The following is a 27,708-nucleotide window of genomic DNA, read 5'->3' as shown; positions in this document are numbered from 1 at the left end:
ATGAGAGGAAGAGGAAGAAATAATATGCACCCTAGACGAGGAGAAAGAATCTATGAAGATAGAGATAGTGGAGTCAAGCTCAAAATTCCACCATTTTGTGGAACGTTGGATGTGGAGGCATACTTGGAATTGAAAAGGAAGATAGAACATGTGTTTGATTGCAACACCTTCAGTGAGAATAAGAAGATGAGACTTGCCGTTGCCGAATTCACTAACCGTGCGGAAAATTGGTATCAACATCTCAAATCCGAGAGAAGGAGGAAAGAGGAGGATCCCATTGAAACTTGGGAAGAACTTAAAGAAGCCATGAGAAAGAGGTATGTTCCAAAACATTATGAAAGAGATTTGAAAACTAAATTGCAAGTTTTGAGGCATGGAACAAAAAGTGTAGTTGAATATTATCAAAAGATAGAAACTTTGATAGAAAGAGCAAATATTCGAGAAGAAGAAGAAGACACCATGTCTAGATTCCTTGGAGGTTTAAATTGAGAAATTGGTCATATCGTTGATAGATATCCACAACTATACTTGGAAGATATGTATCATTATGAAATCAAAATTGAAAAACAATTGAGAGAAGAAAAGGAACATTTCAAGAGGTATAATTCTAAAGCTAATACTTTTTCAAATTCTAATCTTTGGAACAAGGATGGTTTTGTGAATAGCGGTGAAGCAAAAGGGAAGTTTGTGGCTCCTAAAAGAGTGGAAGCCGGGAGCACCTATACTAAAAAGAATGAAGCTTCAAAGGGGGAAAGAGAGAAATCTAGTTCCATTCAATGTTGGAAGTGCAAAGGATTTGGGCACATGAGCAAAGATTGTGTCAATAAAGAAGTCATGGTCATAAGAAATGGAATTATTGATTCAGAAGATGAATGTGATGAACAAGGAGGTGGTAGCCTTGAGGAAGAATCCAAAGCCTTTGATGATGAGTACATTGAAAAAGGTAACTCCATATCCTTAGTTACAAGAAGAGTACTTAATGTGTAGATCAAGGAGGAGAAAGTTGAAGATCAAAGGGAGAACTTATTTCACACAAGGTGCTTGCTTGAAGGAATCCCATGTAGCTTGGTGATTGATAGTGGAAGTTGCACAAATGTAGTAAGTAGTTTTCTTGTAAAAAGACTCCAGCTCACTACTCATCCACATCCAAAACCATATAAACTTCAATGATTAACAAAAAAAAGGAGAATTGAAGGTAAACTCCCAAGTTCTTATTTCTTTTACTTTGGAAAGATATAAGGGTAAGGTTCTTTGCGATGTAGTACCTATGCATGTGGGTGATATGTTATTGGGTCAACTTTGGCAATATGATAGAAAAGTCACATATGATGGTGTGTTGAACAAGTACACATTTACTTTGAATGGGAAGAAGTTTACTTTGCTTCCATTATCTCCATATGAAATACAATGCGATCAAGTGAAATTAGAAAAGAAAAGAAAAGAATTTGAGGATCAAGAGAGGAGAGAAGAAAGTAAGTTAAAGGAGAAGAACAAAAAAAGGAAGAAAACTGAGGGGCAAAAGGTGAGTGAAAACCAAGAGAGAAAAAAGAGTGATTTTGAGGAAAAAAAGAAAGAGTGTGAGTTTGGTTATGAGAAACGGGGAAAAGAATATGTTTTCATTCGAAGCACCAAACTTTGTACTTATGTGCAAAGGAATGTGTTTAGTAAATGAACCTAACTCTAGTGATGGTTTGCTTAGTGCTTTAAAATCTCTTTTGCAGGAATTTAATGACATGTTTCCATATGAAGATGCATCTATGGGTCTACCTCCTTTAAGAGGAATTGAGCAGAAAATTGACTTCATACCCGGGGCAATGCTTCCAAATATGGCAGCCTACAAGACCAATCCAATCGAGACCAAGGAAATTCAAAGGCAAGTGGAAGAACTCATGGATAAAGGTTATGTTCGAGAAAGCATGAGTCCTTGTTCAGTTCCAATCATTTTAGTGCCCAAGAAAAATGGAACATGGAGGATGTGTGTTGATTGTCGAGCCATCAACAAAATAATGGTAAAGTATCGACATCCTATTTCTAGATTAGATGACATGCTAGATGAATTAAATGGTGCAAACTTGTTTTCAAAAATTGATCTTAAAAGTGGTTACCATCCAATTTGAATGCATGTGAGAGATGAGTGAAAAACAGCTTTCAAAACAAAATTTGGCCTTTATGAGTGGCTTGTTATGTCATTTGGTCTTACCAATGCACCAAGTACTTTTATGAGGCTAATGAATCATGTTTTGAGAGAATACATTGGAAAATTTATTCTGGTATACTTTGATGATATTCTTGTTTACTCTAAAAATTTGAATGAACATATGTTACATGTCAAGACAATTTTGCTTAAACTTAGAGAAGAAAAGCTTTATGTCAATTTCAAAAAGTATAGTTTTTGTCTAGACCAAGTCAATTTCTTAGGATTCATTGTTGGAAAGGATGGGGTGAAAGTTGATGAAGAAAAGGTCAAAGCTATTCGAGAGTGGCCAACACCCACCAATGCAACCGAGGTGAGATCTTTTCATGGTTTGGCTAGTTTTTATAGAAGGTTTATTAAAGATTTCAGTAGCATAGCCTCACCATTGAATGAACTTATTAAAAAGAATGTGAAATTTGAATGGAAAGAAAAGCAAGAAAATGCATTCAATGAATTGAAGGATAAATTGACTAATGCACATTGTCTTGCTTTACCTAACTTTGACCAATCTTTTGAAATTGAATGTGATGCAAGTGGGATAGGGATTAGAGCTGTTTTGATGCAAGAAAAGAGGCCAATTATGTTCTTTAGTGAGAAGTTAAATGGAGCACAACTTAGCTACCCCACATATGATAAGGAATTACATGCACTTGTAAGGGCTTTGCAAGTTTGGCAACATTACTTGTGGCCAAAAGAGTTTGTCATCCATACAGATCATGAAAGTTTAAAGCACCTTAAAAGCCAAAAAAAAGTTGAACAAAAGGCATGCTAAATGGGTAGAGTTCATTGAGACATTTCTATATGTCATTCATTACAAGAAAGGTAAGGATAATGTGGTGGTTGATGCATTATCAAGAAGGTATGCATTGTTTTCTTCCCTTAGTGCAAAAAATTCTTGGTTTTAAACACATGATTGATTTGTACAAAATATAGACATCTTAATTTCATGTATATTCAATGTTTAGAAGGGAAAAACGTGAATGATTATATTGTGTTTGATGAAATTCTTTTTAGGAAAGGAAAACTTTCTATTCCTAAGTATTCCATTCGAGAGTTGCTTGTGAAGGAAGCTCATGGGGGAGAATTAATGGGCCATTTTGGGAAATTTAAAACATATAACATGTTGGCTGAACATTTTTATTGGTTGAAAATGAGAAAGGATGTGCATAAAGTGTGCAAACTATAAATGTAAGGAGGCTAAGTCTAAGATACAACCACATGGTCTTTACACACCTTTAGATGTTTCTAGTGAACCTTGGGTTGACATTAGCATGGATTTTGTTTTAGGATTACCAAAGACTAGGAGACATCATGATAGCATTTTTGTGGTAGTTGATAGGTTTAGTAAAATGGCACATTTCATACCATGTAATAAAATAGATGATGCTACTAACGTAGCTAATCTTTTCATTAGGGAAGTGGTTAGATTGCATGGAATTCCTAAGACCATTGTTAGTGATAGAGATGCAAAATTTTTAAGTCATTTTTGGAAAGTTTTGTGGGGTAAATTGAGAACTAAGCTTTTGTTTTCAACAACTTGTCACCCACAAACCAATGGGCAAACTGAGGTGGTTAATAGAACATTAGGAACTTTGCTTAGGTCATTAATGTCTAAAAATCTCAAGTCTTGGGAGGATACTCTACCTTTTGTAGAGTTTGCTTACAATAGAGCAATACATAGCACCACTCATTGTTCACCTTTTGAGGTTGTGTATGGCTTTAATCCATTAACTCTGTTAGATTTGTCACCCTTGCCACCTAATATGTTTACTAGTGATGCAGATGTTTCAAGAGAAGAATACATAAAAAAAAATTGCATAAAGAAGTCAAAGAAAGGATTGAAAAGAATAATCAAAAGCTTGTCAATAGCAAGAACAAAGGGAGAAAGAAAATGATTTTAAACCCGGTGATTGGGTTTGGGTTCATCTACAAAAAGAAAGGTTTCTAGATCAATGGGTGTCTAAAATTCAACCAAGAGGAGATGGTCCATTTCAAGTGATAGAGCGAATCGATGATAATGCCTACAAATTGGATCTTCGAGGTGAGTACAATGTAAGTTCTACTTTCAATGTGGCTAATTTGACTCCTTTTGATGTAGGGAATGAAGATATTAATTTGAGGATAAATCCTTTTAAAGAAAGGGGAGATGATGTGAATTCAACCGTTGAACCATTGCATGTACCTAAAGGACCAATTACAAGGAGCAAGGCAAAGAAGATTCAAGAGGCATTCACACTACATCTTCAAAACCTAGCAAATTCACAAGAACCGAAAAATAATTTTGAGACCAAAGTTTTATATAATGTTAGTTCAATGAATCAAGAAGAGAATGGCATGAAGATGGTACGAGAAAATTCCTATAGTTTGGAAGATGACACAGTGGTCAAGAAAAGTGTGCAGATTTTGTGAAGACAATGCTGTCAAGTGTGCACTGCATAGGGAAATGTGATGTCAAACCTTGTAAAACGTGCATAACTACTTTGCCGCCTTCTAAAGGGGATATTTAAGGCAATTTGAAGACTTTTTACATTCCTAGTTTTGCATTTTGACTTATAATTTAGTATGCAATTAAGTTTCAAGTTTCTAGGTGTTATTTTCTACAATTTACAATTAATTGTATTTGAATGACTTTTGAGTTTCTTGGTCTATTCACGATCATTTGGCCTATAAAATAGCTTGTAATGTTCTTCAAAACTCATATTATTGAAAATAAAAAGCTTGTGCTTATTCAACCCTTTGGTGTTGTCTTTTTCTTTCAAATCTTACTTTAGATTTGATATTTAAATCAATTCATTGAATTAATCTTGATCAAGTTAATTCTGGAGTGAGTCGTCTTAGGATCTAAGAGTGACCATCATGGATTCTAAGTTCGATCTAGGTAGCTTTCTTTTGAGTGTTTGCAAGGATCCTAGAAGGACCTCTAGCTTTGCATCCAACAAGCTTCGCGGGAGCTTATCACTTTGTTTGTTTGAAAATGCCAAAACTAAAACCATATCAGTATGTGTTTAATTATTTATACATGTGATGTATGTTATAATTAAATAAATCTTGTATGTTCATAAGGTATGTCATGTAGATTTAAAATCTCACCATAGAAAGTATGTTACATGCATTGAAAGTATGTTATAAAATGTTATAATATGTAGCATGCATGTTTAGGGTTTCTTTTATTTAATATAAGTGTTATATTAAATATTGAATGCCTTTGATGTATATTGTGGATGTTTAGCATGTCTAAAATTTTGTAAGTTTTTATAAAATTGGGTTAGACATTTAAAATCCATAACAAATAATAGTTGCATGCTCACGTAGGTTAACCACTTGTTTTAAATAGTTAAAATAAGTCGTTAAACTTGTAAAACAAGGGTTACAAACTCAATCGATATATAATCATGTCTAAGCCTGAAGGTATTTAAGTTGACGGTTTACGGAACACCTCCTACCTGGGGATTATGGCTAAATTATTGAGTGTTGTTAAACGGTTTTATGAGTAATACGTGAGCGGTGTGAGGTTGTAAAACTGGTTTATCACCTAAACATCATAGGTTAAATCCAAATATAAACGTCATACTTGGATATAAAACCTAGACTTAGGTTGTTTAATTAGCCGGAACAAGCCTAAGAAAGTGTATACCCAGTTTATCGTTAGAAAACTTCAGTGGGAGTTTAATAACATATATGTATGCTATTATAACACTTCAGTGAGAATAAAATAACGTATATGATATGTTAGAATGCTTCAGTGAGAGATTAATATACATATATGATATGATTATTTTTATCTCTCGCGTCCCTAAGAGTTCACGATCAAAATTCATGTTTCACTTCGTGTCACCCTGGGAGTGACCTCCATTCAGAAAGTGTTTACATGAATCAAGATTTTGGTGAATAGTGGAAGTTGTTCACCATATAATCAAATGTGATGTTTTGATTTTAATTTTCACGTTCCAAGATGTTCACGCTGTGAGGTTCATGTAGCACTTCGTGTGGGAATTGGGCAATTAGTTTCAGTTGTAGCAATGGGAGGCCTCTATATACTTTTACAAATAACCTATTTATTATTAGATAATGTATGTGTGGTTTCTGATTTAAAGAGGAACCTGATTCCTATAAAATGTCTGCTTGAATAAAACTATTCTATTAATTTTAATGTAAATAAAGCTTTGTTTACAAGAATGGTGCTTTTATTTGTTCAGCAAACTTAGAAAGTGGCCTTTATGTGCTAAGGCCGTTAGTATCTAAGACCCTTTTTAATATTGAAATGTTTAGAACTGTAGTAACTCAAAATAAAAGACAAAAAGTTTCTCCTAAAGAAAATGCCAAACTTTGGCACCTAAGATTAGGTCACATAAATCTCAATAGGATTATGAGGTTGGTTAAGAATGGACTTCTATGTGAGTAAGAAGAAAGTTCTTTACCAATATGTGAGTCATGCCTTAAAGGAAAAATGACTAAAAGACCTTTTACTAGAAAAGGTCATAGAGCCAAAGAACCCTTGGAACTTGTACATTCAGACCTCTGTGGTCTAGTGAATGTTAATGCAAGAAGAGGGTTTGAAAATTTCATCTCTTTTATAAATGATTATTCTAGGTATGGGTATGTTTACCTAATGTAACACAAACCTAAAGCTCTTGAAAAGTTCAAAGAGTATAAGGCTGAAGTTAGGAATATATTAGGTAAAAAAATTAAGACATTTCGAACTAATCGAGGTGGAGAGTATATGGATTTAAAATTCCATGACTATTTAATAGAACATGGAATTTTATCCCAACACTCAGCACCTGCTACATCTCAGTATAATAGTGTATCAGAGAGGAGAAATCGAACTTTGTTGGACATGGTTTGGTCTACTATGAGTTATGCTCATTTACCTAATTCATTTTGGGGTTATGCAGTACAGACTGCAACTTATATTTTGAACTACATTCCATCCAAAAGTGTTTCTGAAACACCTTTGGAACTAACGAATGGTCGTAAAGGTAGTTTACGCTATTTTAGAATGTGGGGTTTCCTAGTACATGTGCTTGAGGCTAATCCTAAGAAATTTAAACCTCATTCTAAACTATGCTTATTTGTAGGCTACCCCAAGAGAACAAGAGGTGGTTACTTTATGATTCTAAAGATAAAGTGTTTGTGTCGAAAACGTTACATTTTTAGAAGAGGACCACATCAGGGAGCATAAGCCATGCAATAAAATAGTGTTAAACAATTTTTCCCATCGAAACTATTGAATCTTCAACAAGAGTTGTTGAAGAGCCTAGTACATCAACAAGAGTTGTTGATGTCAGTTCATCTAGTCGAACACATCCACCTCAACCGTTGAGGGAGCCTCGACGTAGTGGAAGGGTTGCGAACCTACCTATTCGTTATATGGGATTAACAAAATCCCTAACTGTCAAATTAGATGGCGACGTTGAGGATCCATTATCCTATAAACAAGAAATGGAGGATGAGGACAAAGATGAATGGATCTCGAAATGAAGTCTATGTACTTCAATTCAAATTGGAATCTTGTAGATCAACTTGATGAGATTAAACCTATAGCTTGCAAGTGGATCTACAAGAGAAAAAGGGGTGCAAATTGTAAGGTCCAAATTTTTAAGGCAAGACTGGTGGCAAAGGGTTATACCCAGGTTGAAGGAGTTGAAAATGAGAAAACTTTTTCACATGTTGCCATGTTAAAGTCTATCTGGATACTTCTGTCCATTGCCGCATATTATGACTATGAAATTTGGTAAATAGACATAAAGACTACCTTTTTGAATTGAAAACTTGAGGAGACTATATTTATGTAATACATAAGAGATTCATTTCCCAAGTTCAAGAGTAAAAAATTTGCAAGCTTAATCAGTCTATTTATGACTGAAACAGACATCTCGATCTTGGAATATAAGATTTGATACTATGATCAAACCTTATAGCTTTAATCAATGTGTTGATGAGCCTTGTGTTTATAAGAAAATCATCAACAGTTCAGTAGTTTTCCTATTATTGTAGTAGGTGATATCTTACTAATTGGGAATGACGTAGATCTACCAACTGATGTGAAGCAGCGGTTAGCGGCCCAATTTAAAGAGAATCAGGTTCCCACAGAAGCGTGTGATCACCTTACATTTTGAAAATAGATTCTATAAAACATAAAAACATTGAACTAATTCACACAAAATAGGATAAAAATTAAATAAACCTAACCATGATTCTAATGAATAAGAAGAGAAGAAATGGAAGAAGAAAACTCATCCTTGAATATTCCCCTTTCTTCACGATTTCCTCTCCTTTGCACATGAACAAATTTGAATCTCTCAACGACAAAGATGCACTGTAATAGCTTCCCCGTTATGCTCTATGATTCCAAGGAGCTAGATGTATAGGCTCTAATACCTTGGAAGAGGGAATGAAGGTAGATGGAATATTCTTGAGAGAATAGAGAGAAATATGAGAGTGGAGGATAAGTTTTCTTTTCACAAAATAAAACCCTTACCCTAAATGAGTTATAATGATATATTTATAGAGAGAGGGTAATCCCTCTCTAAGTTTTTCCCACTTTCCATCATTTTTTAATTGATTAATTAACTATTAATTAATCAATAAACATTTAAATCAAATAACTATCAATTAAATCATATTTAATATACAGTTAATTAAATATCACACATTTTTACTAGTATACATTCTCCATCATTTGTTAATTAATTAATTAACCATTAATTAATCAATTAACGTATAACTTAAATAACTATATAATAAATTATATTTAATATAGGGTTAATTAATTAACATATAAATATCACATATTTATATGCATACATCTCTCTTATTCTATAATTCTATATAAATTCCATTTATATGAGTTTAATATTTGAATCTCATTCAAACATATCTCTCTTATTTAATTTGGATTATAGATCATATCTATAATTATCCATATTCTATAATGTATCATAATACACTATATATTAATCATATTAATATAGAATTCCTTTATGTAATTTGAATAATTCAAATCATTCCTCATTACTATCCTTAGCGAACTAATAGGGGGATCTTATGAACCTGAATATTAGAAGTTTCAATGGTATGAGATTAATTAATTAAATTCTTTAATTAAATTAATCAATATTCATTGACTACCAATCACTCAACTAAAGAACAATAGCTACACACTACAAATATATTTCTATATCCATGGATATAACCAATCAACAGTGAGTCGATCCTTAACAAATTGATCATAACTACAACTGGGTCAAAATATCGTTTTACTTCTGTAGTTACATCCAACTTCTTAAGTACCACTGATTCCTCTGGTGAACAAGCAGTTTATAGTCCAACTATAAACTAACACCCCTCGGGCCAGTGAGAGGTTGGGTTTTCATTGTTCAAGACCCGAAATCAACTGTTAAGGGACCAATTTATCTACTTTTCCTATAATTAGAAAGGAGTGAATTCCTTCTTATGTAGATGTGTTCCCAACTCCCTACTCAGACAAATCTCTAAAATGATAAGCTTGTTGAGTCGGCTAACTTGGTCACTCTCACCCATACAGATCAAAGGATTGCCCTCATAGACAGGAGTTCACAACTCACTCAGGATTAAGGTCAAATTAACTATGGTCATCCTACTGAAATGTTGGTTTCTTTAAGTAACGGTGTTATAAAGAGAAATCAATCATTTTGCAGTCCGGTCTTGTATAAACTCTTTATACAAGATACCCCCACTCACATGTCTCCACATGAACATTATGACTCATATTGTCTGTAACATTTACAACTCGTTTAACAGTTACAAAGTAGGTCATATTCGCAATGTTACCAAGATAAGGCACCCAACCTTATCCATTTACTGTAGACCTTTTAGGTTATAACTTAAATATGAACCACTTTTATGTCTACCACATGCTGTTTAAGTAACATCACATAACCTAGGATCTTAGTTTATTGGATTGAATTAATGCAGTTTGAATATTAATAAAATACCTCTTATTTTATTAAATATATAATTTGTTTTTACAAAATACAAGTTATATTAGATTTAGGACACCAAATCCAACATTCTCCCACTTGTCCTAAAACGAGTAGGATGTAAAATATCAAATACAATACAATAAACTACGACATACAATATACCCAATAAAATCTCTCACTTTCCATAAATTAGATGACTCATATCCCGTAGACCTAAACTTTCCAGATGACCCTAAAAAAATCTTTAGCCGTGAGAACCTTTGTAAATGGATCAGCAAAATTGTGCTCTAAAGCAATATTTGTGATAATTACATCTCCTCATTGCACAATCTCCCTAAAGATATGATATTTGCGCTCAATATGTTTTCCTCGTTTGTGACTTTGAGGCTCCTTGGAATTTACCACAACACCACTATTATCACAATAAAGGGTGATGAGCAAGGTCATATTTGGAATGACCTCCAAATCTGACAAAAATTTTCTGAGCCAAATAGCTTTTTTAGCAGCTACATATTCTGTCTCTATAGAGGAATCAACAATGCATCCTTGTTTAATGTTATGCCATACTATAGCCTCTATATTCAGAGTGAACACTGCTCTTGATGTGGATTTCCTAGAATCCTTACCAGTCTGAAAATCAGAGTCAATATATTCTGTAAGGATCAAATCTTTAGCATCATACACAAGCATATAGTTTCTCGTTCTCCTAAGATACTTGAGAACAGTTTTAACCATTGTCCAGTAATCAAATTCTAGATCAATTGATATCTACTAACCAATCCCACTGTATGGCAGATGTCGGGCCTAGTACACAACATGCCATACATAAGGCTACCTACTGCAGATGCACAAGGAATTCGTCTAATTTTCTCAACTTCTTGAGGTATTTTAGGACATTTTTCCTTAGACAAAATAATTCTATGCCTAGAAGGTAATAAACCTTTATTGAAATTTTCATCAAATACATAATAAGCATTTTGTCAATATACGATACTTGAGACAGTACTAGTGACTTGTTCTTATGATACCTAATGATTTGGATCCCTAAAACAAACTATGCTTTACCCAAATATTTCATTTGGAACTGAGCAGCTGGCCATTTCTTAATTTTGGTCAGAAAACCTACATCATTCCCATTAAATAGGATATCATCTGCATACAACACTAAGAAAGCTACTGAATTGTTGATGATCTTCTTGTAAACACAAGGTTCATCAATATGATCAAAGCCATAAGATTTGATCGTAGCATTAAACCAAGATCGAGATGCTTTTTTCAATCCATAAATGGACCGATTTAGCTTGCAAACCTGTTACTCTTGACTTTGTTCAATGAATCCTTCTTGCTGAGACATGTAGATTATCTCATCAAAATTACCATTCAAAAAGGCAGTCTTAACATCCATTTGCCATATTTCATAGTCAAAATATATGGTAGTGGACAAGAGAATATGGATAAATTTTAGCATAGTAGCAGGCGATAAAGTTTTCTCAGTCCACTCCCTCAACCTGAGTATAACCCTTGACTACTAATCTCGCCTTAAAGGTTTGCACCTTTCCATCACCTCTTTTTCTCTAATAGATCCACTTGCAACCTATAGGTTTAACCCCATTAGGTTTATCTACAACTTGCTAGAAAAAATTGAAGTACATAGACACCATTTCTAGATTGATGACTTTAATCCACTCATCCTTGTCCACATCACCCATTGCTTGTTTGTAGGTCAATGGATCCTCAATGTCATCATCTTGTATGACATCTTGAGTTTCTATCAAATCCAAATAGCAAGTAGGTTAGGTTACAATCCTCTCACTACATCGATGCTTCCTTAACTCTTGAGTAGGATGTGATTAATTGGATGAAGCAATATCAACAACCCTTGTTGAAGTGCTTCCCTCTTCAACAACTCTTGTTGAAGTTTCAATGGTTTCTTTGGTAAGTTTATTTAATACGATTTTACTTTTTCGTCTATGTTCTCTAATGTGGTCTTCCTCTAAGAATGTTGCATTTATAAATACAAACACTTTATTCTTTTTTGGATCATAAAAGTGACCACCTTTCGTTTCTTTGGAGTAGCCTACAAAGAGGTATAATTTTGAACGTGGTTCCAATTTCTTCGGGTTTGCCACAAGCATATCTGCTAGACACCCCTAAATCTTGAGATGTCGTAAACTACTTTTACGACCTCTCCATTATTCAAAAGGCATTTCAAAAACACTCTTTGACGGAACTTGGTTCAAAAAATATGTTGCAGTCTCCACTACATAACCCCATAATGAGATAGGTAGAGAAGCATAACTCATCATGGATTGAACCATGTCTAACAGGGTTTTGTTTCTCCTTTCTGATATACCATTTTGTTGAGGTGTACCGGATATTGAGAGTTGAGATGTGATTCCATGTTCTATCATATAGTTATGGAAACCTATATCTATGTATTCTCCACCTCGATCTGATCGAAGTGTTTTTATCTTTTTACCCAATAAATTCTCAAATTCAGCCTTATACTCCTTCAACTTTTCAAATGTATCAGATTTATGTTGCATTAGGTAAACATACACACATCTAGAACAATCGCCAGTAAAAGTGATGAAGTATTCAAACCCCCCTCTTTCTTTAACACTCATTGAACCACAAATGTCTGAATGTATAAGCTTCAAGGGTTCTTTGGCTCTATAACCTTTTCTAGAAAAATGTCGTTTTGTCATTTTTCCTTCTAGATAAGATTCACTTACTGGTAAATAATTTTCTTCTAACTAGTGCATTCCATTCTTAACCAACCTCTCAATCGTATTGAGATTAATATGACCTAGTCTTAGATGCCAAAGATGAGTATTTTCTTTTGGAGAAACCTTTCTTCTTTTGTTTTGTGTCATTGCAGTATTGAACATTTCAACATTACGGAGCATCTTAGATACTGATATCCTTAATACATATAAGTTACTTTCATTTGTTGTAGAATATATATCAACACCATTTTTTGAGACAAACGCTTTATTATGTATAAATGATATATTATAGGAATATTCTAACAAACGTGAAATTGAAATTAGGTTCCTCTTAAAATTAGAAACATAGTAAAAATTGTCTAACAATATAAACTTTGAATTTAAAAATAACATTAAACTCCCAAATACAACCGCCGAGACGACCTCCCCTATTCCAACTCGTAGAGTCATCTCTCCAACCTCTAGCTGCTTCCAGGAACTAGTTTCCTTAAAGAAGTACGAAAATGGTTAGTGGCTCCCCGACAACAGCGCCATTTTGTTCAAGCCAGAAATTTACGTCGTTAATAAACCCCAGACCCAATGAAAAGAATATTTATAAATCACCGAACTACTACTTATACTACTAGGTAGCATAAGCAGTAAGAACGAGGTTGAATCATAGAGAGGCCAAAAATTAAATCTCTCTTAAGGTAAACTTGACTGTGGAAAGCAGTAAAAACGATGATTTGGTTTGTTTGATAGAATGGAAAAACATGCGAGAAATTAAATTGCAAGGGATAAATGTAAATAAGGATTGGTATATCTAGTTCTTAGATCAAGATAGACATCCAGTGCAATTTCTATCATCGTCTTTTGCAAATTAATAATGCAATCGAATTATGCATGCACTATTACTTGCTTGATTTGATCTAACTAGCCTTTAGAGTGGCAGATAACTAGCAAGACTCTAGCCAAAAAAGCGTCCTAATTATTAATTAAGGTCGGAAAACCAATACCCTAACTAATCTACATGCTTCTAAATTCTATTGGGTTCGATAGTGGCCATATAGAACTAAGAACACATGCATTACAATTTAGGATTTAATTGTGTCAATTAATTGTCAAGAAATCCATTTTATTAATCAATTTTATCTTCGAACCTAACAATTCATGTCCTAGGAATAGCCATCAAATGCACAATTAGCTAATGCTACTTAGGTGACCTTAGCTACACATTCTTATGCAAAAATACATTAAAACAATATATTGATGCAAGATTGTGACAAAACTAAGAATCATAGTGATTGTGACAAAACTAAGAATCATAGCTTATCATGCTAATGAGTGAAAAGTCATCAACATAAACATGCTCTTAGAAATTAAAGAGGATTCAAATAACACATAAATTTAGATTTGAAAATACTAATTAAACCCAAAAACTCAGGAAATAAGCAAAGAATTTTTAATCCAAGAAGTAGATGGAAATTACCTAAAAAATTCATAGAAAAATTCAAGAGGCGATCCAATCCAATCTTACAATCCAAAATAAAATCAATAAACCTACCTATTGATGCTGAAAATATATGGAGGAAGAAGAAAACCAGGCCCCTCCTTGGCCTTCATAAAATTCAACACTATTTGACCTAAAAACGAAGAGAGGTGTATATAGAAAATAGTTGGAGTGTCACAATGCTAGGGATAGTGTTGCGATGCTATTATGCAAAAGACCTCAAGCGTTGGATGGCCAGTGCAACACTAACGTGACGCTGGATTGCACAAAAGGCGCGTGTGTGGATGGCTAGAGACTTCGTAAAAACCTGTAGCGTTGCAACGCTAGCGAAAACTTTACGACTTTGCCCTGTATATTCAACTACTACCTCTCAGCATTGGGACAACGACAGCTTTAGGCATGATGAGCATTGCGATGCTTATGTCAGGGGTAGTTTGGTCATTTTTACTCCTTTGAAGCCCAAATGCTCAAATTACCTCCAAATTGCTTCAAATTAACCTCATTTGGCTCCAAACGCTCAGTTCTACCTCTTAGTTGCTTGATACCTACAAAATAGGATAATTAACATTAAAAATCTACTAACGAGCTTGAGTTAAGCTAGGAATTATAGCTTTTTTTAGAGCTATCAGTATCCAGTCATTATTATCATTTTCCAATAAACACGTTTCTAGAACCAGTAAATCAAATTTACCTTCTTTTTCCTAATTCTTTTCGACTAAGTACTTTGAGCAATTACATTTCCAGTGCCATCCTAGTTGCAATGAAAATTGGTTCCCTTTGCAGCTTTGACCTTTATGCCTTTGTGGACAGCAATAGGTGGAATAACTTTATTCTTCCCCTTACCACCTTTCTTTTTCTTCTTCCATTTCTTAGAGCCAATGGAAGAAGGCGCAGACTTAGTCCCAGAGGTAGAACCCCTGTGGAAATTTTTTGAGGAATTGGCAACATTTGCCTCCTAGTGTCATCTTTTGATTTTCATCAAGGACTCATAAGTCTGCTCGCTGAGAAGGATGGTAAGATTATATTCAATCTTGTTCATGACAACATTGCTACAGAACTGAAGATAACTCTTCCAAAGAGTTTTGAAAATAAAGCTTACTTGGTTGAACTCGTTTATGACAGCTCTATTCATCTTAGCGATATTGAAGTGGACCATCATGTTAAGGACATGTTCCCTAACAGACGATCCCTCATTCATCCAGGCATTGAAGATGAACTTCAGAGCACCATGCTTGAGATGTGTAGCTGGTTGGCCGAACATCTCACACAATGACTTCATCTCTCGTGTGCAGTGATCATGAGCTCATGATTTTTTGTCAAGACTTAAATTAAGCTTGCCAAAATATAGTCTCGGGGCTTATCATTGGCCTTAGTATATTTTTCATAGGCTTCACAAACGTTTTATGAAGCATTGGGTCCAGAAACTAGAGAACATTCCTCTATTAGGACGAATTTGAGGTTGTCGATGACGAGGACGGTGTTAATCATATTTTTCCATGTTGCATAGTTTTCCCTAGTTAATTTATTGGAGCCAAGAAAAGAAATAATTGCACTACTCATGATTTAAACAATGCTAATAATTATTTATATTAGATATGCAAAAAATCGTTTTAATCCAATCAGTTTAGCAAAAGAAATAATAAATCCCAACGTCATTTTATTTTGCAGTGATACTTCAGTGATTTAGAATAAATGTCACCTCGAGACGAAAAATTACTCATTCACTAAATTAAAACATTCTCAATCAAATATTATACCAGAATGACTCTTACCTATAATGTTTAATTACCATAGATTTGATCTACAAATTATTAACTAACTTAATGTTTTCTAATAAGTGTAACCCTTCATTTTCAGCCCTATAATCTCACCCCAACTAATTTGTCTTAGGGTAGAACGTAATTGGTGCAATTGATTATAGTGATCTTATCCATTTCTGGAGTTTGTTATGTCTCTTTCTCATGCAAACACCTTCCTAAGGGGATGCTTCCAGGGCACCACAAGGCCAAGCATGGAAAAAACATTTCAAACCAATGAAAGAGACCACAGAATGTGTTGTCACACGTCCTTCTCCCACTTACTATAAGCACTTTCTCCATTCACCTTGACATTGACCTATGCACCTTCTTAAGGGAGGGTGCGCCCAGGGCACTAGGAGACCGAGCATGAATTTCACATTGTGAACTTTTAGGGAGAACGTGAGTGGAAAAATAACATATTATATACATTTTTTTCCTCCCACTAAGTGTTTTAAAAATTGGTTTTATTAACTTAGAAAAATTCAGCTAATTATTTAACTAAGTCCTTATTATTTTTCTCAATATAGCATTTATATTGAATATTTTAAAAAAATGTGATTTTATTTATTAAACTCTTTAATAAATAAAACTATTTTATTGCATGCTTATAAAATACTCGCCTAATTCACCTCTCAAGTCTTCCCAGGTAGGGGTGTTCCGTTTAAGTCAGCTTAAATACCCCAACCTAAACAGAGCGTTCCTTGACAAAGATCCCTTATAGGCCATTATTTTATTAATCTTTTATAGAATTCATTTTAATTCTATTTAAACAAATTAAAAGATTAACCTATTTTTAATCATATAAGAAATACCTTTAATATAAGTCTAGATTAATCAATCTTAAACCATTTAAAATTAATTTGGACCCATGTTTACATGCAACTCTTGATTATATATTATTATCTAGTTCATTAAACTTATAACCATTATAAAATAATGAAATTATTAAAAACCTATAATTTGCATGTAATGACATTGATCAAATATAACTATTATATTTATCTAAGTAACGTCATGCTCGATGCAAAATTTGTTTTCATCCAATAATAATAATGTTTTTAATTATCATCCATGAAAATAAACATACATATTCATTTTCATTAAACAATATAACAATTATATTATTACTAATGAAATAGCTATATTCTATCATACTATATAATAGTTATATTCTAGTATGATGCATGAGTATGCTTAATTAATCATGCAACCATAATATGACACTTATATTAAAAGGATGCATGAAACATGTTTATCCTAAGGTGGGATTTTAAATCTATGACTGATGCATGTTCCTTAGGGTTCATGTTTACGACTGATTTATATACCTTCGAGTTATACATTACAACTGATGTGTGTTCCTTCAGGATCACGTTTATAACTGATAGGTGACCTTTCAAGATCACTACGACTGAAATGAAATGGGTGTACATTGATGCATAGATAAACTTGCTAAAAGGTAACCTAGAGGGCCCAGTAATGGGTCACTTACTGGGTATTGTTATACTCATCCTTTCCTCTTCTATATTTTTCTTTCATGCAATGACAGGAATGGACTGGCGAGGGACAGACAGGACTCATGATAGAGCCATACAAGAAACTAGAAAACCATTTCGCACCTGTTCTATTTTTTTTTTCTTTTTTATGGTTTTTGTTCCTTTCATTTGAGCATGTTGTCAGATGACATGTTTTTCACTGATTTGCTTTGGATCATTTTCCTTGTAAATGTTTTAATTGGGATCCCAACTAAATGTTTTGGTTATTGGATTTATAATATTTCGGCTTAAAATGGTTATTCATTTTTTCACTATATTTACGTTATGACGGTCAAAATATTTGAATGAGAATGTGCATTATGTCATAATGGCCCTTGTCTAAGTACTTGAAAGGTCGGGTCGTTACAGTTGGTATTAGAGCCTGAAATGCCAGAGGAAGTCTGTTCTTGTTGGCTGAACTCACCCAAAAATTACTAATGCAAAAGGTGAGAAGGAACTCAAACCAGAAGTAGAATGGTCCGAGACAGAGGATGAAGCCTCCTTGGAAAACTTTCGTGCATTAAATGGTAGAAGAACAGTCAATATGCTAATATTGAGAAGTGGGAACAGTCAAATCGCATGTGTCTGATAATCATTCAGCACTTCGTTTTGGAGTATTTCTGTGGTTCTATTGTGGAGAGCGAAAATTCTAATAAGTTCTTTACTCAAATTGAGAAATATTTTCTAAAAATGAAAAAGAGGAAGCAAGTAGTCTTTTGACTTCTTTGGCTTCCATAAGGTATAAAGGCAATGGAATCATAAGAGAGTATATTATGGAAATGTCCAATCTCGCTGGAAAGTTAAAGACACTTTTTCTCGAGATAAATGAAAATTTACAAATACATTTGGTACTTATCTCTCTTTTTGCACAATTCACTCAATTTAAGATAAGCTATAATACTCAAAAGGATAAATTGAGTATTAATAAGCTTATCTCACAATATGTGCAGAAAAAAGATAGGATTAAGAGAGAAAAGACATAAAGTGCTGCTCACTTGGCAACTGGCTCTCGTGATAAGAAAAAGAAATCTATGGGTGCTGTAGAAAAGACATCTCAGCAGAATAAGAATAAGAAGCCGATTATTGAAAATCCTTGTTTTGTATGCAAACAAAAAGTCGCTTCAAGAAAGACTGTCCCAAATATGCTAAATGGTGTGTAAAGAAGGGTAAACTTCTTACTTTAGTTTGTTCTGAAGCTAATTTAACTTCTGTACCTATAGATACTTGGTGGATAGATTTTAGTGCTACTACTCACATAAGTATATATATGCAGGGTTACATGTGGAGTTGACTGCCAAGTGACGCTGAAAGATTCATCTATATGGGCGATGGTAAAGCAGTTTTAGTTGAAGCCATTGGAAATTTTAGATTACTTTTGAAAACTGGTTGTTATTTCGATTTGAATGATATTTTTGTTGCACTGTCATTTCGATTAAATTTAGTTTCTATATCTAGTTTGGGTAAATTTGGTTTTTCTTGTTCTTTTGAAAATAATAAAGTTACTCTCTTTCAAAATTCTAAGCTTATTGGTACCAATTCTTTAATTTATAATCTATACATACTTGATTCTTTTGCTTCGTTTAACAAGATCCTGTGTTATCTAATTCATGTGGTACAAAGCATAAATTAAATGAGAATTTTTCTATTTTATGGCACAAGCATTTAAGTCACATCTTTAAACATAAAATTCAGAGACGTGTTAGATGGAAACATTTATGAGACGATTTATATGGTGTAACTAGAAAACTTTGTTTTTGGTAATTCAAAGTCTATGATGCGAAAATTGAAGAAATCCATTTATGGTCTCAAGCAAGCCTCTTGTTTATACGCACTTAATATTTATGTGATTTAATTAATTCCATGAAGTAATTACCTCATTTGATTTTGAGGTGAATATAATGGAAGACTGTGTATATCACAAGATAGTAAGAGTTAATCTATCTTTCTGGTATTATATATCGATGATATACTTACAGCAAGTAATGATGTAGGTATATTGCATGACACTATAAGAGGTTTCTCAAAATAAATTTTGAAATAAAAGATCTTGGTGATGCCTTTTATATTAGGAATTAAAATATTGCAAGATCGTTCTCATAGTATTTTAAGATTGTCACAAAAGAATTACATTGAAAATATTTTTACTAGATTTGGCATGAAAGATTGTGCACTAGACGATACTCCTAATGCTAAAGATGTTAAATTTCATTTAGGTCAATGCCCCAAGACTAAACTCTAGACTAAGGAGATTTTGAAGGTAGCCTATGCATCGACTGTTAGAAGTCTAATGTACGCTAAAATATGCACGTGTCCAAATATAGCGTTCATAATTGGAGTGTTGGGAATATATTTGAGCAAACCGGGGATGGATCATTGGAAAGCAGCCAAACGGGTTATAAGGTATTTGCAGAGAGCAAAATATTATATGCTAACTTATCATAGATCAGAAGTTTTGAAGATCATTGGGTATTCAGATTCCGATTATGCTCGATACCAAGACACTTTGCGATCCACTTCAGGCTATATCTTCATGTGAGCTGGAGTAGATGTATCTTGAAAAAGTGTTAAACAAACACTTATCACTTCTTCTACCATGGTTGCAAATTTTATAACATGTTATGAGGCGTCCAATCATGGAATATGATTGCAAAATTTTTTCATTGTGATGTGGATAGTGGATGACATAGAAATACCACTAAAATTATTTTGTGACAATAAGTCAAGATGATGTATTCTAATAACAACAGAAGTAATAAGAAGTGAAAGCATGTAGACGTCAATTTTTCAATTATGAAAGAAAGAGTTCAAAATGGTAAAATTTCAATAGAACACATAGGAACAAATTCTATGGTAGCATATCCACTGACTAAAGGTTTAGCACCTAAAGTTTTTCATGAGCACATGGCTCTCATGGGTGTTAGTCACTTTTCTAATCTCATGGTCTAATGGGAGTTTGTTATTGTTGGGTTTTATGACCTAGAACTCGTAAATAGTAAATGTTATTAATTGACCGTCATCAATAAAGAGTTGTGGATGTTAAATCAATAAATGGTATTGTTGGTATTGTTCTCTATTTTGTCTTAATAACCTTAAATCCAATAAACTAAAATTTAAGGTTGTCTTATGAGTCTTGAACTGTATGTGGAGACATACAAATATCAATGTTCAAGATGTAACCTAAAGGGTCTATAGTATAGGAAGAAGGCAGGGTACCTTATCCTAGTAACACTATGGATACGAACCACTTTGTATTTGATACAAAAGTAATGATCCAACATATTCGTGTAGGTGAGACACAAGTGAGGGTATCCTAAGTAATGAGTTTGAATAATACTGGACCGCGAAATAGTAACCATTAAATGTAACACCTGACTAGTTAGGTTTCTATTTCAATAGAATGACCTAGGTGACTTATTTTTAATCATGAGTATATTATGAACTTCATTTCACAAGGGATTGTCCTTTGATTTTCATGGATGAAGGTGGCCAGTTCGCCAACCCAATATGCCTACCATTTTGGGGATGAGATCGAGTGTCGAGTTGGAAAGATAATAATACAAGATGGAATTCGTTCCTTCCTTCCTTGAGGGCAAGTAGATGAGTGTTCCCTTAAGTGGTGTCTCTAGGGACTTAAACAAAGGTCGTATCCTCTCATTGGTCCGAGAGGGGTTTCTATTTATTGGTTGGACCATAAACAGGTTGTTCATTAGAGGAGCACTGGTACTTAAGAAGCCAGAGGTAACCCAAGGGTAAAACGGTAATTTGACCCGATTGGAGTTACGAACACTCATGAAGGACTAATTTACTGGTATTGGTCTATATATATAGAAACATAAATATATCTGTAGTGAGAAGAGTGCAGATGTGGGTCTTTAATGAAGTGTACCCACAGTTAAATGAATATTGATTAACTTGGTTAATGAGTTTAACCAATTAATCTCATATAGTTGGAGCTTCTGATCTACAGGTCCACTAGGTCCCCTCGTTAGCTCACTGAAGAATACTTAAAAGGGATAGTTTGAATTGTTCAAATTAATTTGAGAAAACTATATATTAATGGCATTAATATATAATTAATTATGGATATGATCTATAACTAAATTGGAGAGAAATATTTGAATAAGATTCAAATTAATTAATTCAAGTGAATTAGATTCACAAAGAATTAACTAATAGAGAGGTTTTGCAAATATTCATGGGATGTGTATGATAATTAAATGTATACATTAAATTGGGTTTAATGTATAAGTAGTTATTTAATTATTGTGCAAATCAAAATTAAATAAATGTTATTTAATTGTGCAAATTAAATAAGTGTCATTTAATTGGACTAATTCATTGAATAAGTGTTATTTAATTGAATGGGCTAATTAATTAAATAAATGTTATTTAATTAATTATAAAAAAGAAAAATATTTTGGGAAAGATGTTTGGCCCTTAACTATATAAAGACCTCCCCATGGCCCTTCGAGAATACACTAAATACACCGTTCTTATTGTAGAGAGACTTTGACAATACACAGCTCCTTAGTGTTATTGTGCAAAATTTATCTAAGCCATAAATCCTCTCTACTCTCCAAACCTTAATCTCTTCTCCCTCTCCCAATAGTTGGATACCACCTATCCTTCTATTGGAATCCCAAAGAATAATGAGATAATTCTCATGGTAGTGTTCGAGATCACTCAATGAGTTATTCGTGATCAAGACCGTTTGGAGATCCGTTCGTTGAAACCTTGGAAAGGATTGTTCGTAGCACTTGGGGAATCTACAAAGGTAAGAACCATTCTAATCCTTTCCCCAATAGCATGCTAGTTTTCATGTTTATATATTCTATTTTGTATAATGATTTTGTTTAATGTAAAAATGAATTACGGGATGCAAGACGTTCTAACACAATGCTTCTACTGCAGGATATGATCCCTATAATTAGTATAAGATCCAATTCCTTGCACCTTCTTTCTTCGTATTTTTCGATACAGAATCGTTTAGAGGTGGACTTTAATATTCTGCATTATGAATGTTTGAATGTTGGTTTGCAAAATTGGATGTTTTCAATTTTGGCCCAGGTTACTTTTTAATTAGATTAAATTGTAAGGGCACATTGCATTTTTGGGCATTTTATTTCTTGCTTCGAGTCTGTAAGTCCGTGTTGATCAATAGAGTAATTGTTGCTGAAGAGATCGAAAAGAAATGAAAGTGTTTGGGGCAAGTTTGGAGCCAAAAACGAGGAGGACAACAGTATTCTGTCGCTCAGAATTGGGACGCTACTATTGCAGCATTGCAGCACTCTTAGGATTGACAGAGTGATGCGGCGCATGCGGGACGTCTCGACGGCTGCTTCTTTAACCTAATTTTCCTTTGTAATTTTTTATATTAATTTAATCGATTAATTTTTGCATTAGGGTGCACAATCGGCCCAATTTTTGCTGTTTAATTTAATTATGCATTGGATGTATGTTTTAAATTATTTTTTGAATTCATATTACATATGATTAAAAAAATACCCACCTTAGGATAAACATGTGCATGCATCATGATTAAATATAAAGAGTTATATTTCATAGATGCATGATTGAATTAGCGTGCTCCTGCATTATAATATAAAAGTTATGTTAGTGATGTTTGATTAACCTAACCATGTCCATACATCATATTATATATTAAAATTGTTCTAATAAATAGTGGAATGATGTATGTGAATGCTTGATGTGTTTATAGATTTAATAATTCATTAATTTTTAAAAAGTTATAGTATTAATGAGATTGATTAAAATCTATCATTTAGATTACATGCAAACGTAGGTTCAAATATTTTAAATTGTTTAAAATTAGCTTATGTTATTTCTAATAGAATTAGAAATAGGTTAATCTTTTAAATTTATTTTAATAGGATTAAAATGAATTTCAATAAAAGATTAAATTTATAAAATAATTGCCCATAAGGGATCTTTGTCTAAGGAAGGTTATGTCTAGAGGGGGTATTTAAGCTGATGGAAACGGAACACCTCTACTTGAAAACCGACCTGGAAGGTGAATTAGGCAAATATTTTATAAGCATGCAATAAATGACTGATTTTATTGAAAGAGTTTAACAAATGAAATCAAGTATTGTTGAATTATTCAATATAACTGTTATATTGAGAAAATGTAAAGGACTTAGATAAATTTATTAGCCAGGTTTTAACTAAGTATAATAAAATCCTAATAAAATATTAGAATACTTTAGTGGGAGGAAGTTGGTATATATAATATATCAAATTTTAGCTCTTACGTCCCTAAGAGTTCACGCCGTGAGATCCATGCTGGGCTTCATGTTGTACTGGGAGTAACGTCCCTTCGGGGAGTATTTGCATGGGTCAATAACAAGGTGAATGGGAAAAGTACTCATACTGAGTGGGAGAGGGACGTATGTCAACGTATCGCACGGTCTCCACCATTAAGTTGTAACATGATATTCCTATGATTCGCCTACGTGTCGTCCTAGAACAACCATCCCTTAGAGAGCCTCATCATAAGGATCAAAACAGTGCAAACTCTAGCAATGGATAGGGTTTCTCAGGTTAATCTTCAACAGTTGTCTTTCCCTTCGGTAACCTATGAAACTACCCCTGGGATCTGAAAAATGGGAGGGTCACACTTACAGGAGGAGTTTAGTCAGTTAATGAATCCTTGACCAAAAAATGGTAGCTAAAAACTATAGGAATAAAGAGTTATTTTGGTATTGGTGATTGGCTGAGATTGTCTCAATTCAAGGGAGGAGTGGTTGATCACTCTTCGGTGGCTGTTGCGCTGAACCTCTGAAGTATCGTTGCAAAAACTTAAATCAATAATTTAATTAGGGTTCTATGATTAAATGTGCTTTTTCTAAATTGATTGGATAATTAAGTAATGGGTTATGACAAAGATAACTTATAAGGTCAATTGATTGTTATGTGTTTCAGCATGTCTTCCACAATCATATCTTTGCTCAAAAGTGAGAAATTTTCTGGTGAAAACTATGCGATATGGAAATTTAACTTGAATACGATTATGGTTGTTGATGATTTTCAGCTTGTCTTGACAGAGGAATGTCCTCAAGTCTCGACTCGAGTCTACATCTTGCCAAGTCTGTCTGGCGTTCTTATCAAGAAGCATAAGGCCATGATGACTGCACGTCAGATGATGGAGTCCCTCCAGGAGCTGTTTAGACAACCGTCCACTTAGACCCGGCATGAGGCCCTCAAGTATATTTATAATGTGCACATGAAAGAGAGTCGATCAACGAGAGAACATGTTCTTGACCTGATGGTCCATTTGAATGTTTTCGAAATAAACGGTGTGATCATAGATGAGCAGAGTCAGGTGTCCTTTATTTTGGAATCTCTTCTAAAGAGTTTTCTTCAGTTCCACAGTAATGTGGTAATGAACAAAATACAGTACAATCTAACTACCCTTCTGAATGAGTTACAAACTTTTCAATCTCTTATGAAAGATAAGAGACCAGTAGAAGGAGAGGTAAATGTTGCTCATTCTAAAAATTTCTATAAGGGTTCATCCTCTGGAATCAAGTCTGTTCCTTCAACTTCTAGTACTAAGAGGATCCAGAAAAAGAAAGGAGGGAAGGGGAGGCTGCCGCTGCTAGCGAAGGCAAGGGCAAAGCTAAGGCTGACAAAGGGAAATGCGCCCACTATATTGTGGAGGGTCATTGGAAGCACAATTTCCCCAAGTACCTTGCTGAGAAGAAGAAAAAGAAGGAAGGTAAATATGATTTACTAGACCTGGAAACTTGTTTAGTGAAAAATGAACATAATGTATGGATACTTGATTCAAGAGCCATTAATCATGTTTGTTCTTCTTTACAGGGAATTTATTCCTTCCAATAGCTAGAAGAGGGTGAAATGATGCTTAAGGTTGGAACAGGAGATGTCATTTCAGCTCGTGCAGTTGGAGCTGCTAAGTTATCTTTTGGAAATATATTTTTGTTTCTAGAAAACTTATACATTGTTCCCAAGATGAAAAGGAACCTTGTTTCTGTTTATTGTTTAATTGAACAATCATACACTATTTTTCTTTTAATTCAAATGAAGCGTTCATATGAAAAATGGTGTGATTATTTGTTCAGCTAAACTAGAAGAAAACTTATATGTGTTAAGACCAACTCAATCAAAAGCACTTTTCAATCATGAGATGTTTAAAATTGCAAATACTCAAACTAAAAGGCGAAGAATTTCTCCAAGTAACAATGATACGTACCTTTGGCATTTGAGATTAGGCCATATAAATCTCAGTAGGATCGGGAGATTGGTAAAGAATGAACTTCTAAGCAAGTTAGAAGATGATTCATTACCTCCATGTGAATCCTATTTCGAAGGAAAAATGACTAAAAGACCTTTTAGTAAAAAAGGTTACAAAGCCAAAAAGCCCTTAGAGCTCATACATTCAGATCTTTGTGGTCCGATGAATGTAAAGGCTAGAGGAGAATATGAATACTTCATCTCTTTTATTGATAATTATTTGAGGTATGGTTACTTATACCTAATGAAACATAAATCTGAAGCTTTGAAAAGTTCAAAGAGTATAAGGTTGAAGTTGTAAACCTCTTAGGTAAAATAATTAAAACACTTTGATCTGATCGGGGTGGAGAGTATATAGATTTAGAATTCCAGAACTATTTGATATAACATGGAATTCAATCCTAAATCTCAACACCTGATACACCTCAGTAGAAAGTGTATCAGAATGGAGAAATAAAACCTTATTAGATATGGTTCGTTCTATGATGAGCTATGCTCAATTTCCTTACTCATTTTGGGGATATATAGTGGATGTTGCAGTTCACATCTTGAACAATGTTTTCTCGAAGAGTGTTTCTGAAACACCTTTTAAGTTATGAAGTGGGCATAAACTGAGTTTACATTACTTCAGAATTTGGGGTTATCCTGCACATGTGTTAGTGACAAATCCTAAAAAGTTGGAACCTCGTTCAAGATTATGCCAATTTGTTAGTTACCTTAAAGAGATGAGAGGTGGTTTATTCTATGACCCTCAAGAAAATAAAGCGTTTTTATCGAAAAATGCTACATTTTTTAAGGAATACCACATGAGAGATCACCACGTAGTAAAGTAGTATTAAGTGAAGCTACTAAAGAAGCAATAAGGGTTGTTGATGAAGTTGGTCCTTCATCCAAAGTTAATGAAGGAGCCAGCACTTCAGGTCAGATCCTTCTTCATTGTGGAGAGTGCCTTAAAGTAGTGGGAGGATTGTGATACAACCTAACCGTTACTTGAGTTTAATTGAAACTCGGGTTGTCATACCAGATGATGGTGTTGAGGAACCATTGTTCTACAAACAAGCGATGAATGACATAAACAAAGAAAAATGGATCAAAGCCATGAACCTTGAAATGGAATCCATGTACTCCAATTCGATATGGGAGCTTGTAGATTTACCTGAAGGGGCGAAATCCATAGGTGTAAATGGATCTACAAAAGAAAAAGAGATGTAGCTGGAAAGGTATAGACCTTCAAATCTAGACTTGTAATAAAGATTTATGCCCAAAGGGAAGGGGTTGACTATGAAGAAACTTTTTCCCCTATTACTATACTTAAGTCTATAAGAATTCTCTTGTCCATAGTCACATATTATAACTATGAAGTATGGAAAATGGAAGTCAAGACTGCTTTTCTGAATGAAAATCTTGAAAAGAATATCTTTATGTCTTAGCCCGAGGGGTTCATAGCCAAGATCAGGAGTAAAAAGTTTGCAAGCTAAATCAATCCATTTATGGGTTAAAACAAGCATCCAGATCTTGGAACATTAGGCTTGATACAGTGATCAATTTTTTTTGGTTTTGATCAAAACGATGATGAACCTTGTATCTATAAGAAAATCATCAAAGATAAAATATCTTTTCTAATACTTTATTTGGACAATATCCTACTCATTGGGAATGATGTAGGGTACCTTACTTGTCTAAGGAACGGTGTCTTAAAACAGCTCAAGAAGTTGAGGATATGA

The 27,708-nt window shown here is 33.8% G+C and overlaps 1 pseudogene; it reads left to right on the top strand.

Annotated features, from left to right (window-relative positions):
* Window positions 1–24,914, top strand: LOC120081007 (annotated as a pseudogene).
* Window positions 24,915–27,708: the final 2,794 nt, after the last annotated feature.

This window comes from Benincasa hispida, chromosome 7 (assembly GCF_009727055.1).
Source record: "Benincasa hispida cultivar B227 chromosome 7, ASM972705v1, whole genome shotgun sequence".
In the NCBI taxonomy this organism is placed as follows: domain Eukaryota; kingdom Viridiplantae; phylum Streptophyta; class Magnoliopsida; order Cucurbitales; family Cucurbitaceae; genus Benincasa; species Benincasa hispida.
This window is presented reverse-complemented; position numbering and strand designations above follow the sequence as displayed.